This window comes from Malurus melanocephalus, unplaced genomic scaffold (assembly GCF_030028575.1).
Source record: "Malurus melanocephalus ecotype Western Australia unplaced genomic scaffold, MMel_1.1 scaffold_338, whole genome shotgun sequence".
NCBI classification, from domain to species: Eukaryota; Metazoa; Chordata; class Aves; order Passeriformes; family Maluridae; genus Malurus; species Malurus melanocephalus.
Genome location: NW_026623570.1, coordinates 68,963 through 83,835, shown reverse-complemented (window position 1 = coordinate 83,835; position 14,873 = coordinate 68,963).

The window sequence follows — 14,873 nt, the reverse complement described above, 5'->3', positions numbered from 1 at the left end:
TTTTAAAGCTGTGTAGGGGTTTTAGCTGCCTGAATTCTGTGATGGCTAACAGAGGAGCTGTGCTTCTCGTGTTATTACACAAGTAATACTTGAAAATGTGTAGTGAAATTCAGGATCAGTTACTATCAACATAGGAGARGGATATATCAGCTCAGAAAAAAATCATTGCTGCTGAGAAAGCAGAAWTCATCAGATTCTTCTAAAATAATGTTTCTCAACATTCATACGAACTCTTAACAGCTGTTGAGTTCAATCGTGTTTCCTGCTAATCAAAACATATACTGTTGGTTTTTTTCACAGAAAATTCAGAGGAGGGCAGAGAGGTTTGCGAGTGTTTTAAAGAAAACTACAAGTGACATTGGAAGTAAATGTGTTTTTGGAAGACTACTTTCAATAAATAACCAGCTTACCGAAAGAAGCCTTTTCCTGAAATTCAAACCARAAAACCAACACAGAACATTTTTCAGATTTGTCTTTCCCCTGCTGCCTTTTTCTGTTTAAAACCTGATTCTTTCCAAATACATTTTACTTCAGCTGCGACATCTTATTTCGGCTGAAAATAAACTTCTATTGAAAAGTCCAAGCAGCTTTTCTCTGYGAGGATTTGGAGATTTCGCTTCAAGAAATGTTCACAAAATATTCCATCACGTAGCTTTTGCTGTAGCTAACCAGAGATATTTGTTCTCTGAAGAAAACCCTTGCATAATGCAGACACCTTTTYATTTTTCCTGCACTCGATCTCCAACGCCTGTACCTGCCAACCTACTTCAACCAAAGAAAGGTCACTTGTGCATTTGCATAAAATCGAATGCATTTGCATAAATCAGGCTGCAACTTTATATATTACATTGATCTGGAATGCACATTGTGTTTCTGGTGGTGGCAGGCGATGAGAGGCAGCACCAGCCAGGTAGAAGAGTGTCTGCCTTCAGCTCAGCCCTGCACTGRAGTGAGTAGAGATCAATCCCTGAGTCCACCTGAATGCTCTCAGATGTCAATGAGACCATGGCAGACAGTCAGTTCTGCTTCTGCTCAGCTCACCAGAGCGTGAGAGACTATTTTTTCCCCAYTTTTTTTACCTGTTGTGCTTTCCTGAAATCATGGAATCAAACCTGTAGGTGTCAGAAATCCATTTAAGCTGCAAATTCACRTGAAACCATCCAAAATTAGGCTTTGCCAAGCTCATCAATAAATTGATGTACCCAAGATTTTTATAAAGTAAGTTTYAGTTCATTTGAGTTTATTCAAGACAGGAGGGTCTTGATATATTTGGATCCAATTTTTTGTCTGATTTGATGGAAGTGGCAGAGAAAATCTAGACTCTCCTGACTTTGAGGAACTTAAGACTTCACATTAATTTCAAATTCCAGGAAATATCTAATAAAACTACTGCAGCTGGCAATGTTCAATTTGCCAAYATATTCAAAAGCAATTCAGAAGTGCCAAAGTGATGACGTGCCAGGAGAGCTGCTGCTCCTGCTCTGCGTCCGCAGTGGCATCAAGTCCTGTCCTGGAGCRTCCAGGGGCCAGGCCATCTGCTCTCCATGCTGACCTCTGGCAAAGCTTTTTTCTTAAGAAACATCTGAGCAGTTCCACRCTGGCCTGTTAGATAAATTGTGCCATTCCTTTCACCCTTGAATCCACCTTAATAGAAGATTTTGTAATAGCAGTAATGAACTCAGTGAGGGGACTTTTCTGAGCTCTAGAGATCAGCTGGGGTTAGCAGTCCCCTGGATGCTGCTCTGTCCAACACAGTGATGGAGATGTGGAACTTTTTAAAAGGACTCATTAATGCTGCTGAAGCCTCCGTGAAAGAGCCCCGTCAGGTTTAGGCATGGTTTTTAATAAATCAGCTCTGCCCCCCATCACCCCAGGCGTTGCCTTCCAGCCAAAACTGCTTCCCCCTGGCATTTTTAGTGGCSTGGCTGTTCTCACTGCAGATTTGTTTCCTCTGTGGTTTTGTAGCCTCCATGCTGGTAGGGCCAACATAAGGGGAAGTAGCTGGGGAAATGCCCCTCCTGTTCCTGTGCCAAAAGCAGTGGAGAACTCTGCCTTCTATCTTGAGCTGGGGGGAAGCAGCATTCCCTCGTGCTTCCCTTTCCTGCCCCGCTGGGCACCAGGGCTCCCTGGACACTCCATCTGCTCCAGCTGGGTGTGGGAGGAGCTGGTGGCTCTTACTCAGCTTGAGCCTCTCCTCCTGAGCTCCTCTTCACACCCTGTGAGCCTCCAAGGGCACACCATGAGAACCAGGCCAGGAGAAGTGAAAAAAAAAAAAAAAAGTTTATGCTCCTGAACCTGTGTTTAAATGTGTGGACCAAAACTGCTTCACAAGGGAGCAAGGGGCAAAAAAAAAAAACCAAAACCAAAAAAAAACCCTTAAGATGTAATTAGAAAAAAAACTTGCCTTTGCAAAATGATTGAAAGCAAGAGGCCGTTTAAAAAGTGTTGCCGARACTTTGAAAGCCTCAAGAACATTTTGGAAGCTCTGCTGTCCGTGGTGTATTTCTGGAGTCACTATGTGATGTTTTAGCTCCTGGCTAGATAATAATCAGACAGATATCCCATAATGCAGAACATCAAATCATTATCAGACCCTGGAATAAAAAAGTAAAATCAAACTAAACACAAGATAAAGCAATATCCTATGAACAAGTGATCTGTCTGATACCATTCTACTGAAGGCATCTTCACTGAGTTCCAGTGACAGCAGATGAAAGGCAGGACACAGAGAGGATTGCTTTGAGCTTGGGCTAAAGTTGCTTTTAACTACAATTACAAAGTCAATTAGGAAGTCATTTCAGCACTAATGAAACAACAAATGATTGATGCTTAATGGTTCTGGCAGGAAATACAGCCTGGTAAATACAGCTGACCGAAAAAAAGGCAATTCAAAGTTACAAGGCATCAAAAGTTTAGGGGGTTTGTGTGTATATGTGTATATGTGTGTGTGAATGCAAATTTGCAAAATGGAAGTGTTTCAGTTTGGGGGTGTAAATGAATACCTTTAACCAGAATCCATAGTCCTGTCATTCTGGTGTAACCCATTACACACTCAGGCTGGCAAATGTGTTTCCAGATGCCAGGCTGGATTGGGAGCACTTCACTGCCTCATGTCCASTGTGCTTTGGGCAGAAGCAGAGGTGAAGAAAGCACAAATCCAGTTACACATTACAGATCACACACAATACAGTATGTATAATTTGTATTAAATATAGACTTATTTCTCTATAAGTATAGACACATATAGATGTAAATATATTTCCAGATGCTCCTGCCTTGAAGAGGTGATAGATCAATGCATTAGCCTGTTCTCTTTCCTGTGGTTTCTATTGCTCTCTCTGGGTTTAAAATCAATATTGATCTTGTGATGCCTTGGCCTACACATCTAATCCCAGGTGGGATTAGAAATTCTCTCTGTAGCAGGAAGAGAACCCTAGGAGAGGATTCAGACTAAATCCAACTGCTGAGATACAGAAAGATTTCTGAGCTTTGTCCAAACAGGGAATCTCAAATTTCAATCCTTGGAGCAGACCAGGTTTTCCTTCACCGTGGTGCAGCAGCACAGAGCTGTGTGACTGCAGGGCACTCCAGCAGGAACAGTGGCCCCAAAAACTGCTGCAACCCAGAAGAATCAGGGAAAATCCTGCAGCACAAACTGCTTGAGAAAAACACCTTTAATGTCTTTATGCCATCCATGCATAGGTGTAGTTTAAAACTTACTGCTGGAGCAGAGCTACCTGTGTGTTATTGTTATATACTTATAGGGGCTTGATTCAGCAGAGAAATTTCCTGTAATACTCATGAAACCTGATTGCAGCAAGGAGAAGGAAGCTCTGGGGACGGTCAGTGCGTGGGGGCAGTTGCACGGCTGTAGGGTCAGGATAACTGGACCCTGCAAAGCTCTCCCTCCCCACACTGCSTGTCCCTGCTCTGCTGGCCATGGAGGTTTTCCCTGTGGGATTGCATGGATGTCAGGGCCAGAAGCTGCTGCCTTTGGGCCTGGGCACACACACAGCCACTGTCTGAAAGAGTCTGACTGCTCGTTTTAGCCGTGTTTTGTACTGCCCAGCTGAGGGGTTTAATGTGCTTTAAAGGTGTGCTCATGGTGCTTGATTCTCTCCGAGGCAAACCCTTCCTTGAGGTCTCAAGGTCAGACATCTGGCAGCTCTGACTGTGGGCACCATCCCTGCCCACACTGGGCTCTCTCCACCACCCCTGTGCCCAGTGTCTCCTTTCTGTGTGCAATTATATGGAAAGCTGTAATTTAATTGCAGAACACAGCAGTGCACCGAGCAGTCAGCCAGACTGAAACATTTCCTTTAGGCCCTTGGTTTGCAGCATCCTTGCACTTGCCACAAGAGGCTTTTTCTTGTTTTAATCCAGGCACACGATCTGCATCTTGCAGTTGGGCAGGTTTAGGGTGCCCTGTGAGCATCCACCTCCCTTTCACAGGGACCTGGGAGCTGGGCTTGTCTCAGGGTGTGTTTGGGCTGTCTCTAGAGAGGCTGCTGCAAAATCGTTGCTGAACCCACCTCCAGCTCACTCCTGTTAATTAAACACCTCTGGTTCAGTGCTTGCTCRCTCCTTTATTTTCCTCCTCCCCACCCCCCCTTTTTTATTTTTTTTTTACTAGTTCCGAGAGGATATTATTTTTAGCTCAGGAGGGTTAAAGGGGAAGGGAATTGTGCCAGAATCAGGTTGTTAGGAGATGGGGAGAGAGGGAAAAAAATGCTGGGGGTGGGGGGAGATCTGCAGTGATTAAAATTCCATGTAATAATAAGACAGAAAGCTGCGGTGCACGGGCCCGGCCTAACTTAAGCTCCTGAATCAGAAGCGCTTTCCAAAATTCCTCTCTGGACAATTTAATTAGGCRACAGGTATTTCCACAGCCACACGGTGCTTCCGCTCGGCCATAAATAAACCTCCAAGAATTCTTACCCCAGAACCCGAGGAAGAAAGCAAAACAAAACTTCCAGCAGGGCACAGAGGGTATGGGGGAGATTGTCCCAGCTCCCCTCCTCCCCATCCCACCCTGCCCAGCTCTGTAACTGATGGTGCAGGAGCACAATCCTGATCAGGGGTCAGGGGTTAATCTCCATTTCACTGTCTGATACAGTCCATGTCCAGGCACTGCCCTCCACAGCTGATCCATAATCTTGGGTTTGCTCCTGCATGGTGTCAGAGCAGGATTGAGGTGGGCAGCCCTCAATCCTGGCTCAGACAATGCCATTTATCCACCTTGGCTCTGCTCTTTCCTTGTGCTGTCCCTCCACTCCTTCTCCCTGGCTCTCTCTGGAGCAGTGATTAAGGATGTTGGATCCCCACCCCTCCCTGACAGCACAGAGCACTATGGAGAGGGGATGCTGTGCTCTCAGGCAGCTTGGAGCAGGGGAGGAAGAGGAACTTGAACATTTTTCCTCCCCCAAACCACCAACCCTATATTCACCACTTATAATTAATAAAATAAAATAATTGTAAAAAAAAAAAGTCAATTATTACCTTTAACGGTATAAATGCTCTTTGTAGTCCATGGAAGCATGAATTATATCCTTCCCCCCAAAAAATCATGGAATTATTGAATGGTTTAGGTTGGAAGGAACCTTAAAGATCATCTCATTCCAATACTGTTCCAGGCTGCTCCAAGCTCTGTCCAACCTGGCCTTGGTCACTGCCAGGGATGGAGCATCCAGAATTTCTCTGGGTAAATCCACCTGGACATTGCTATGCTGGAGAATTAAGAGCACCACAACACAGGAGATGCTTTACTTTYACCTGAAAAGTATCACTGACTTTATTTAACTCACAAGTGTATCAATGTAGGCCATGCATTGATAGGAAAAATGGGAATTTCTAGAATTCCCAAAAGAAATTCCTTCCCACAACTGTTTTTCTCATCATTCCTTCTACTGGCTTGTCTTGTATAAATCTTCCTTAATTACTCTCCCAAATATTTGATGCTGCCTTCACATTTTCTTGGGAATGCTGCATGTGTAAAAATATTYTCAGATTTCATTGGGGTGAAAAACAGAGAAATTAAGAACAAGGCTTATCAGCACAGTGTCRGTAGGCACCAAACTCCCATGGAATATCCATCTCTGTGACATCGTTAAGGGACCCCAGCAGTCCCTCCTGGAGGGTAATTCTTCACCAGCAGACTTGGATGGACACTCTTTAAATTCAAATTAAGCACCTAGAAAGAGTCAAAATTGGGAAAATTCTGAATAATTTTTAGTGTGTCAGAGTTCACTCGGTGCTTTTTACTCACATGGGTGTTCCAACCTTCAACAAACACAGTAACTACCAGCTATTGCCAGGAAGAATTGCCTAATTCTTCAGGAAATGGCATGAGTTTGCATTCCTTGAACCTCTGAGCAGTMCTTTGGCTTTTTTCTCAAGTGGGTGTCTGAGTGCCCAGGTTAGGAGGATGTTGGGGACAAAGCATCAATTTTTGCACCATCCTGGAAAAGAAGAGATTATTCCAATTCACCCTTGTTTGTGGAGAACTTTGAAATTATTCCAAAGTATCTATATTCTCATTTAACATGTAATAATGATTTCATTTAATCTGAAGGGATTTTTCTAGATGCAAGAGTTCTTACCCACTGTTCATTAAATATCCATTGATTTGTAAAACAAAGGAAAACATTTGTGCTTATTGAGATTTTACTGTGATATTCAATATACCATGGTTCTATTGTATGGTTTAGTCCTCTACAAATTTACATTTAATAAGAAGCAGCTAATMTGTAGAGAGATTAATTAAGAAAATATAACCAGATAGAAAAAGAATCATTGYAAATGACAAAAAGGTGAATTGATGGTTAGTTTGATTGGTTTTTTTTTTTCCCCCTTTGGCCGATACACAATTGGAAATGCTAAAAGAAAAATAAACATTTTTAATCAAACTGGGGTTTAGTTTAGCCTGCTAGAGAAACATTGAGGTCTCGTATACTTACACAGCAAAGACATTTTAAAGTACTRTTTGGAATAGCTACCAAGTCTGAGAGTCAAGGCTGGAAAGCATTAGCCCAGAAATTCTCTTTAGTACAGACTTCATGATCTGTGCTTTAAAATCATTGCCTGAGAAAAAAAAAAAAAAAAAAAAAAAAAAAAAAAAAAAAAAAAAAAAACAAAAAAAAAAAAAAAAACAAAAAAAACAAAAAACCTCTCAGCTCTCACTTACCTGAATTACAACTTCAAAATTTGTCCCCCATATCCACCATATGCACTGCTCTTCATCCAAGTGTTGGGTTTCCCATGGTGCTGCCAGTCTGGAAAGCCAAATATTAAGGCATGTAAAAAACAATGAATCCTGCCCATTAATTGTTTATTTTTTTCATTTAGTTCCTGCCTAGCACAACATCTTCCATCTGAGAAAGCCATTAGCACTGGGAACACGGGCACTGAATAAGCATTTTGCTGGAAACGGGACATGTTTGCTTTCTTTGGAAGGGGAAAGTGATGGAAGAAGTAGAATGTGACAATAGGGTGAAAAAAAAAAAAAAAAAAAAAAAAAAGGGGGTGGGAGGTGCATTTTTAAAAGAGAAGGCACATGTTTCTGACCATACAGAATTCCACTTGGATTTCCGTGCATGTACACACTCCTACACTGTAACAGCTGCTCTGAAATACCCCTGTCCTGGCCACAGCACTGTGCATTCACAGCCTCTGAGCTTTTTGCCATRTGACTCCATCATATTGTTTGAGTTGCCAAATTTGTCTCCAATGCAGAGTTAAAGGAGAGYCCTGCAGTGAGCAGAGAGCCCCAGAGGCTCCCCCATGCAGGGAGGGCTCTGCAGGGCCCCTCAGGGCTGCTCTCTGCACTTTCCCCCATATTTCAATACATTTCTGGTCCKGTATTTCAGATCAGGCCAGACCAGCCYCTGCTCAGACCTTGGWGATGCCACTTCAGGCTTCACTCAGKGGTCAGTTTGATTTGCACCATCTGCACTCACACCTTTTTCTGGGTTGTGCCACGCAAATATTCGAGATAATTGACTTTCACTTGCATGGAACCGGGTAAACAATGAACTACAAGTGGCTGCATTCAAAAGCCACTGTGTTAAGCTCTTTCTGGAGGAGTCTCAGGAGGTGGGAGCCTGGAATAAATTGGGTTTGGGGCAGGAGCTGGCCAAGGAGGATTTGGAGATCTGTTTTCACATGCTGTGTCCAGTCCCAAAGGAAGAACTGGAAGGAATCTTGGGAGATTGTCTGGGCCATGGGATGACAAAAAAGCGGGATTAATTGAGTGGATGCCTTTCCTGACCAGTGGGGATTTAACCCATTCACAGCTGTCTCTGGCCCTGGGGAATCAACACCTGCACCTTTCCATGCACTGTGGAGAGGGAACACTCTGTCCCTCCTCTGACCTCCACATGTCCAAGTTTTTTGAACTTCTTTTGTTGTAAAATCCTCAGTCAAGAACAAGCACTGGGACAACACTTGGTCTCTCCTTTAGTCACAATTTTTGCGTGTGTTTTTGTTTCCACCAGGCTGTAGAAAATTTGCTTTTGGCTTGTAGCTAACAGCAAAGCAGAATCCTTTCCACTGTGGCTGAGAACATACTGGTTGGACAGCAAAAAGGTAAATCCAAGCTTTGGCTATATTCTGTATGTTCCTTCTCTTGCCCTCAGTTTCCATTCTGCAATTTTTAAAGATTTGAGACTAGCTAGGATATACAGAGATAAAYGGGCCTTTCTGGCTCTCTGCTGTAGGCCACTCTCTGAGATAGGGAAGGAAAGAAAGTTAAATATAACCTTTACACCCAGCCAGCAAATCTCAGGAGGGCTGATTTTTCCTCTAGGATGCTCGAAGTTTATAACTCCCTTAACCTGTTTATCAGATCAGATCCTATTCCCTCTGTGTCTGTACCACTGACRAAATCTGAATTTCTTCCTGACTTGCAAGATCTGTAGCTGTCATTTGGGGAGGAGAAATGATGCTGTGTGATACATGTGACCAAGTCATTAGCTAAATCAGACCATATTTTGCATACTGAACAGCATGTCCTCACAGAGAATTGTTTGTAATCAGTCAATATTATTTATTTTTAAAAATGCAAAAGACACCATTGAGTAAATTTGAATAAGAAGTAAATTTGGAGAAATTGTAATCAGCCTGTGAACACTTTGCAAGCAAGGGGAAAAAGAAACAGGCTAAATTAATTGATTAAATTACTTGCAGCAAGTGCCTCTCTCTGTGCTGATCCTCTTCTCRGTTCCTTCAGTATTTTGGGTGCATACCTCAAGCCTGACCTGAATTAAACTCTGCTTTTCCAATCAGAGCTTTTTCTTCAGTGGGGATTGCCAGTCCTACCCCATTAAGTGATGGCTTTGCACTGTCAGCAAATGATCATTAAAGGAGCAGGCTGATAACATAAATCTCATTTTCACTTGGAAACACAGGCCAGTCTTTAGATGCATTACGGACTGATGTATTTACTCTTTGCCTTGCCTTTTTTTTTTTTTTTTTGGCTTCCCACCCTCAAGATGGTGATACAATTTTCAGGAAGGAGTTTTCCACACTCAGTAAATCTCTGGTTTTCCACCTACTGAAGAAGAGCCGGTAACATCTGATCAGCTGTGGCTTCACATCCAAGGATGATCCTGCTATGCAGGGAGATTCTTGAGGATAATAACAGATGGGGACTTCCATCTGAACCAGAATAGCACTCAGGGTTGGAAGACTTGTTGATCTCAGGAACCTCCCACACTGCAAAGCMCTCCCCAAGATGCTCACTGGGCTGCAGTGTACGTGCCAGAGGCCTCATCCACTCAAAWAGCTTCCTGATCCTTCCATGTTTTTAAGCTCAGCTTAACTGCCAGGAATCCCCAGGAAGGAAGGAAGGAAGGAASMAAGAAAAGCAGAATATCCTCTTGTTCCTCCATACCCTCTCATATTACAACTCAGCACTCTGCTTTGATGCTTTGCTCTAAGAAACCTTTGGCCCACAGAGAGAAGTTGTCAGGAGACAGTCACAGCACTCATTCTATTCTCCTTTCCAYCTCTGCTGGATAAGGAGGCTCTGGAGCTTTCCAGCTCCTGCCTTTTGCAACTGGAAGACAAAATTTCCATCGTAAGAGGGCCTGGCCACTGCAGCAAGAAACTGAATTGTGCAGAAGCCTGTGCTCTGTCCTCTCTTTGATCTATGGATCCTGAGGACTCAGCRTGAGTTTAAGTAACTTCATATTGGATGGGGGAGATAGGGGAGACTGTATGGAGGAAAAATAAAATACTGAAAGAAGTTTAATGCTAGCAATTCTGACCCYAACATCTGCACACAGAGAGCAGCAGCAATATTGCTATAAAGGAATAAAACRACATCTGGCATGGCCTGGACCCAGCCAGGGGTGACACTGCTGGGCTAAGGGAAGAAGGTGAGCCTGGAATTTCAACCMCAAAATGAAGAGTGAGGCCAGTTCATAGAGATGGGGTGCACTGTGAGTGCTCTTCCCCCCTCCTGCTGCCCGTGGGGAGGGGGAGYAGAGGAGCAGAGAGCCTGCTGCAACCTGCAGGAGTGGTTTGATTTGGTTCATTGAGCCAGGGAACCTCAGAAAGAGTGAATTATGGGCAGTTTTGTGTAAACCACTTCAGGTGAAGAAGGAGGCGGTTGTGATTGATGCCAAGAATTTACTGAGCTGAGGTAAAAAGTGTTTGCGTATTTCAATGTAGCGTGACATATAAGCCYTTCCAGTTACAAGGTACTACCCAGCACAAGGGTCGCTTTTTCGTAATGCTAGCCAGTGATGATGAAAGTTTCGGCCTGATGTGAAGTCTCTCACTCGAATTTTTCATCCTCTTTCCCAGCAGGGCTCTGTTCCTCATTCTTGGAATGCAAAAATGGTGGTAAAAAGCCGTGTTCTGTCTCCATCTGGGTGTAGGCTCGGGATTTCCTGCAAACCACTGTTCAAGATGGCTTTCCCAAGTCATGCTTCTCCCAAAATGATCTGTACTAACCCCTGGGTGCTGCAGAAGCCCCACAGATTTGTACATCTGTGCTTTCCAAGTCTTTTCCCAGCTCTAAGCCACAGGCAGAGGTGGGTCCCCTTCAGACAGGACAMCATTCAGGAACTTCCTGATTCTATTCTTCCATCGAGAGGGAAACTAGCAGAGCTTGGTGGAAAAAAATGTGCCCAGAAAAGGAACCTGCCTTTTTTTCTTATTGTGGACAAAAGAAAGCTGTGGATTTGTTTTATCAGCATAACACAAAAACAGCTGACACTGGGGCTTTGAGCACCCAGGCCAAGGGGCAGAGAATATCAGGGCAAAGGAGGAACAGCAGAGCTGTGAGCCACGTTAGCAGAACGTGCTGCAGCGCCATGGCCTTACAACCAGGTTGATATTTTCCAAACAGTCTTTTTTCTAGTATGTCATTTGAAGGCTAAAGACTGTAAAATGGGAAGTTAAAGAATATGAAGGAGAAAAATTTATCTATATATATGGAAATATATGCCTCATGGACATTCCTACACAAGGCATTCTGGTTAGCAGAGGTTCAGTAATGAATCCAGTGTGATATATACAGAGTTCTCAAATTTATAGATTTCTGTTAACCCATGGGAGAGACAAATGTTTCAAGATGCTTAAGTGTCGARTCTGAAAGATGAAATTCAGCTCCAGCCAGGAGTGCAGAAGACAAATTCCCTTGGATTTCAGGCTTCCTCAGCAGATGCAGCTCCTAGCATCACTTTTAGATGTACCTCAAAAAAAAAAAAAAAAATTAAAACAGTTATGTATTTCTCCTTCTCAAACAAAAAATTCTTTCCCTTTGATGCAAATAGAGATTCACTTCCTCRAATGTGCTGTGTTTTCACTTTGTTTGAAAATAATTCAATTTGTGCAAGATGCATTCACAAGGCTTGCTTGGTGTTCTCCTAAAGATATGCAGAGTATTACACACAACTGAGAATTACAATTCTTCCATCAGGTTGCCAGCATGAGCTAGGAGAAGCTCAGATTGTAAAATGAGTCATTTTTTGACAGGTAACATCTATGAACACTGGTAGATTTTTTAGTCTTTCTTTGAACTGTTATTAAAATATTAATGTCTGATATCGCATATTACTGCTCTGGAAACATTGGTGTTTCAGAGACATGACAAACCATATTTGCCTGTGCAACTGTGTTTAACAATATAAAGACATTTTTTTATTAAGTCKTTTTGTTCAAGCTCATTCCACTTTCATTTTGCCCATTCTTTTTGGATTTTTTTGTAAATATAAATGCAGTTGGCATTGGCCAAGCTCCGTTTATGGTGCTTTAGAGAACAAAGTCAAGTTATTTCTTGMGAGAACTGAGGCAGTGGGCAGAAAGAAACTTCATCATGGTTTGTTTGAGGACGTTCAGGGAAGGCAGGTGTAGTTTGCTGAGAAATTTACTTCAGGCTGAGTAAATGGATAGAAATAAATCGGGTTCCAGTGTATCTCCAGACCTTCTGGCCATTCTGCCTTACTCACCCGTAATTGAATTTTAATTTTCACTGTGGTGATGCTGCTCTGAGCAGTCAGGAATGCTTTGTTCACCTGCAAAAGTCATCATCTAAAAATGAACAAAACCTGTGAGTACGGAATATTAAAACATGGATTTTCACTCCTCTGCAAAGGCATCTGTAGTAGCCATGCACAAAATTAAACATGTCATAAATTAAGACACCTATTGGATATCAATGCCTCTCTYAAAAGTGTATCTGTCCCCAAAAGGGGAAAATCTACGTATTTGATCTCGTGTGATATTTCCATTGGACTCCGTGGAGCAGCACTGGTGGAACTCATGCATATGATTAAAATCAGCTTTCCTAGCAAAGTATTTAACATAAACAGAGTTTGTAAAACCATAATTATCCTTAAAGAAAGGAAAAAAGAAGCATTCTACCATAGAAATCAAGGTGAAAGAACTTTTCCTTCATATTTTAGGTGGAGATTTTGAATACATGAATGTGTGAATGGAGGACAAGAGTCCCTCACAGACTTATCAGAGCTAGAGGTCATGCCATAAGTTATTGGAAAGGTTATTTTTTCTAGAGATGTAATATGGTTTTGAATTTGACCTGTGACTTCTCAGTTGCTACCCATGACCCCAAATAATCCAACTTCAGCTTCTTGAAGGCCATTAGGAGTAGAAGGTCATGCCATGTGCTTCCACATTTCCAAGGTAAAGTGTTAGGCCAAATTATAGGCCACTCAGAAAATCTGTAGAAAATAAGGTGGTGAACAAAGCATTTCTTTGTGTTCCCACCTAATAAGATGTGATTTCAGATTAATCTGTAGTTGAACAAGCCTCTAGCAGATTCCGCTTCCTCATTTTTTGCTGAAAAGAAGGAAGAGATGCTAATTAGCTAATTACTAAATGTTGCTATAATTTCAAACCTTCAGATATTTTTATAAGAAAACATTGTTATTGTCATCTCTGCTGATACAAATACCCAGTTTTTTTTTATTTTTCGTGTTATTTAGAAAAAGTTCAGATCTTTTTTTTCCAAACTTTCACTGCAGATACATAAAGTGGAAATGTCTAAACACCTCCATATGAGTCAGTAAATTCTCCTACAGACTACGGTGAACAGCTAACATTTCTGAAGAACAATTCATTTGTCTTGATGTGCTTGACAAAACTTGGTCATTAATCATGATTTAGAAATCCCTGCTTCTCTCTATTGACTCAACCAGAAATGAATCATGGATGACTGGATCTCACCACTGCCCACACTGCAGTTGGCTGGAGCCAGGTGAGATGAAGCCCTTTGCAGGTTTCTAGAGAGGTCCAGGGATCTTCCAAGGGAAGTCTGGGACAGATTTTTAAATTTGTAAATGGAAGATTTTTAAATGCTCTTTTTTTCTTGCCTCTGCTAGTTCTCCATATTGTGATTCTCTTCAGGAATTTATTTGTAAAGATATATAAGCCTCTTTTCTGCTTTTGCTGTCTTTGTGATCTAATAATTTACATAATCATTTTCTTCCTAAGGAATGCTGAAGTATATCTGCCTTGAACACTCATGGCAAATTACAGTAGAAGGCAAACATAAGTATTTGTTATTTTACAGGTGGGTTTCAACCAGGAGAGGCTGAACCATATTGTTGAAGCACAGAAAATTAACCTGGTCCTTCAGAACAGACTTAATAATTTGTTATTCTGTTAAATAAAAAGTTGGAAAACTAAAACATCTTTTCTGAAAGCAAAGTTCCCCTACAGGTCTCAGAAATACGCAATGAAAATTGCTAAGTTTTCAAAATTTTAAACATCACAGCCTTTGAATGCTGTCTTCTGTTCACTGGGATTTATCAAACTTATTTTGTTTTTTCCACATTCTCCATTCTTTTAACTCCTCTTATCCCACTTCCCAAAAGCCCAAATACTTTGTTTAATAAAAGCAACTATTATTTCCATCTATTTCTCCTCCAGGCACGATGCTTCAAATGCACCACTTTTTTTTTAAAAAAAAAAAAAATTTTATCCGGGGAGTAAAACTGCACGTGCAAGGCGAAACGCATCTGTCCCTCCATGTGACTTCTGAATAACTGAGGCAAGTGAACAGAGATGTGAAACTTTGAGGAAAGGGGAAAAAGGGGACCAGCTAAATGCTGAATGAGTGGGTCACGTTGCCTCATTCTCGCTCACTTTTACCGTCTGATGACTCAGCATCACAAGGGGAACAGTGACTCTGCAATTCTTGTAAGCTTTGTCTAGTAATTCCTTCCACATATCGAGTYGTCCTGGAGTTTTCTTCAAAAGCAGCTAAAACTGGTTTGACATGTGTCTTTGAATCCCACTCATGAGCTGCCCACGCTTTGTGTTTCTCTCCTGCAATGTGGAGTGAAAGGTAAAATTACCAAAATGAGGATGCCTTTGTTTTGGGATGCTCTGCAGGGAAAAAAAAA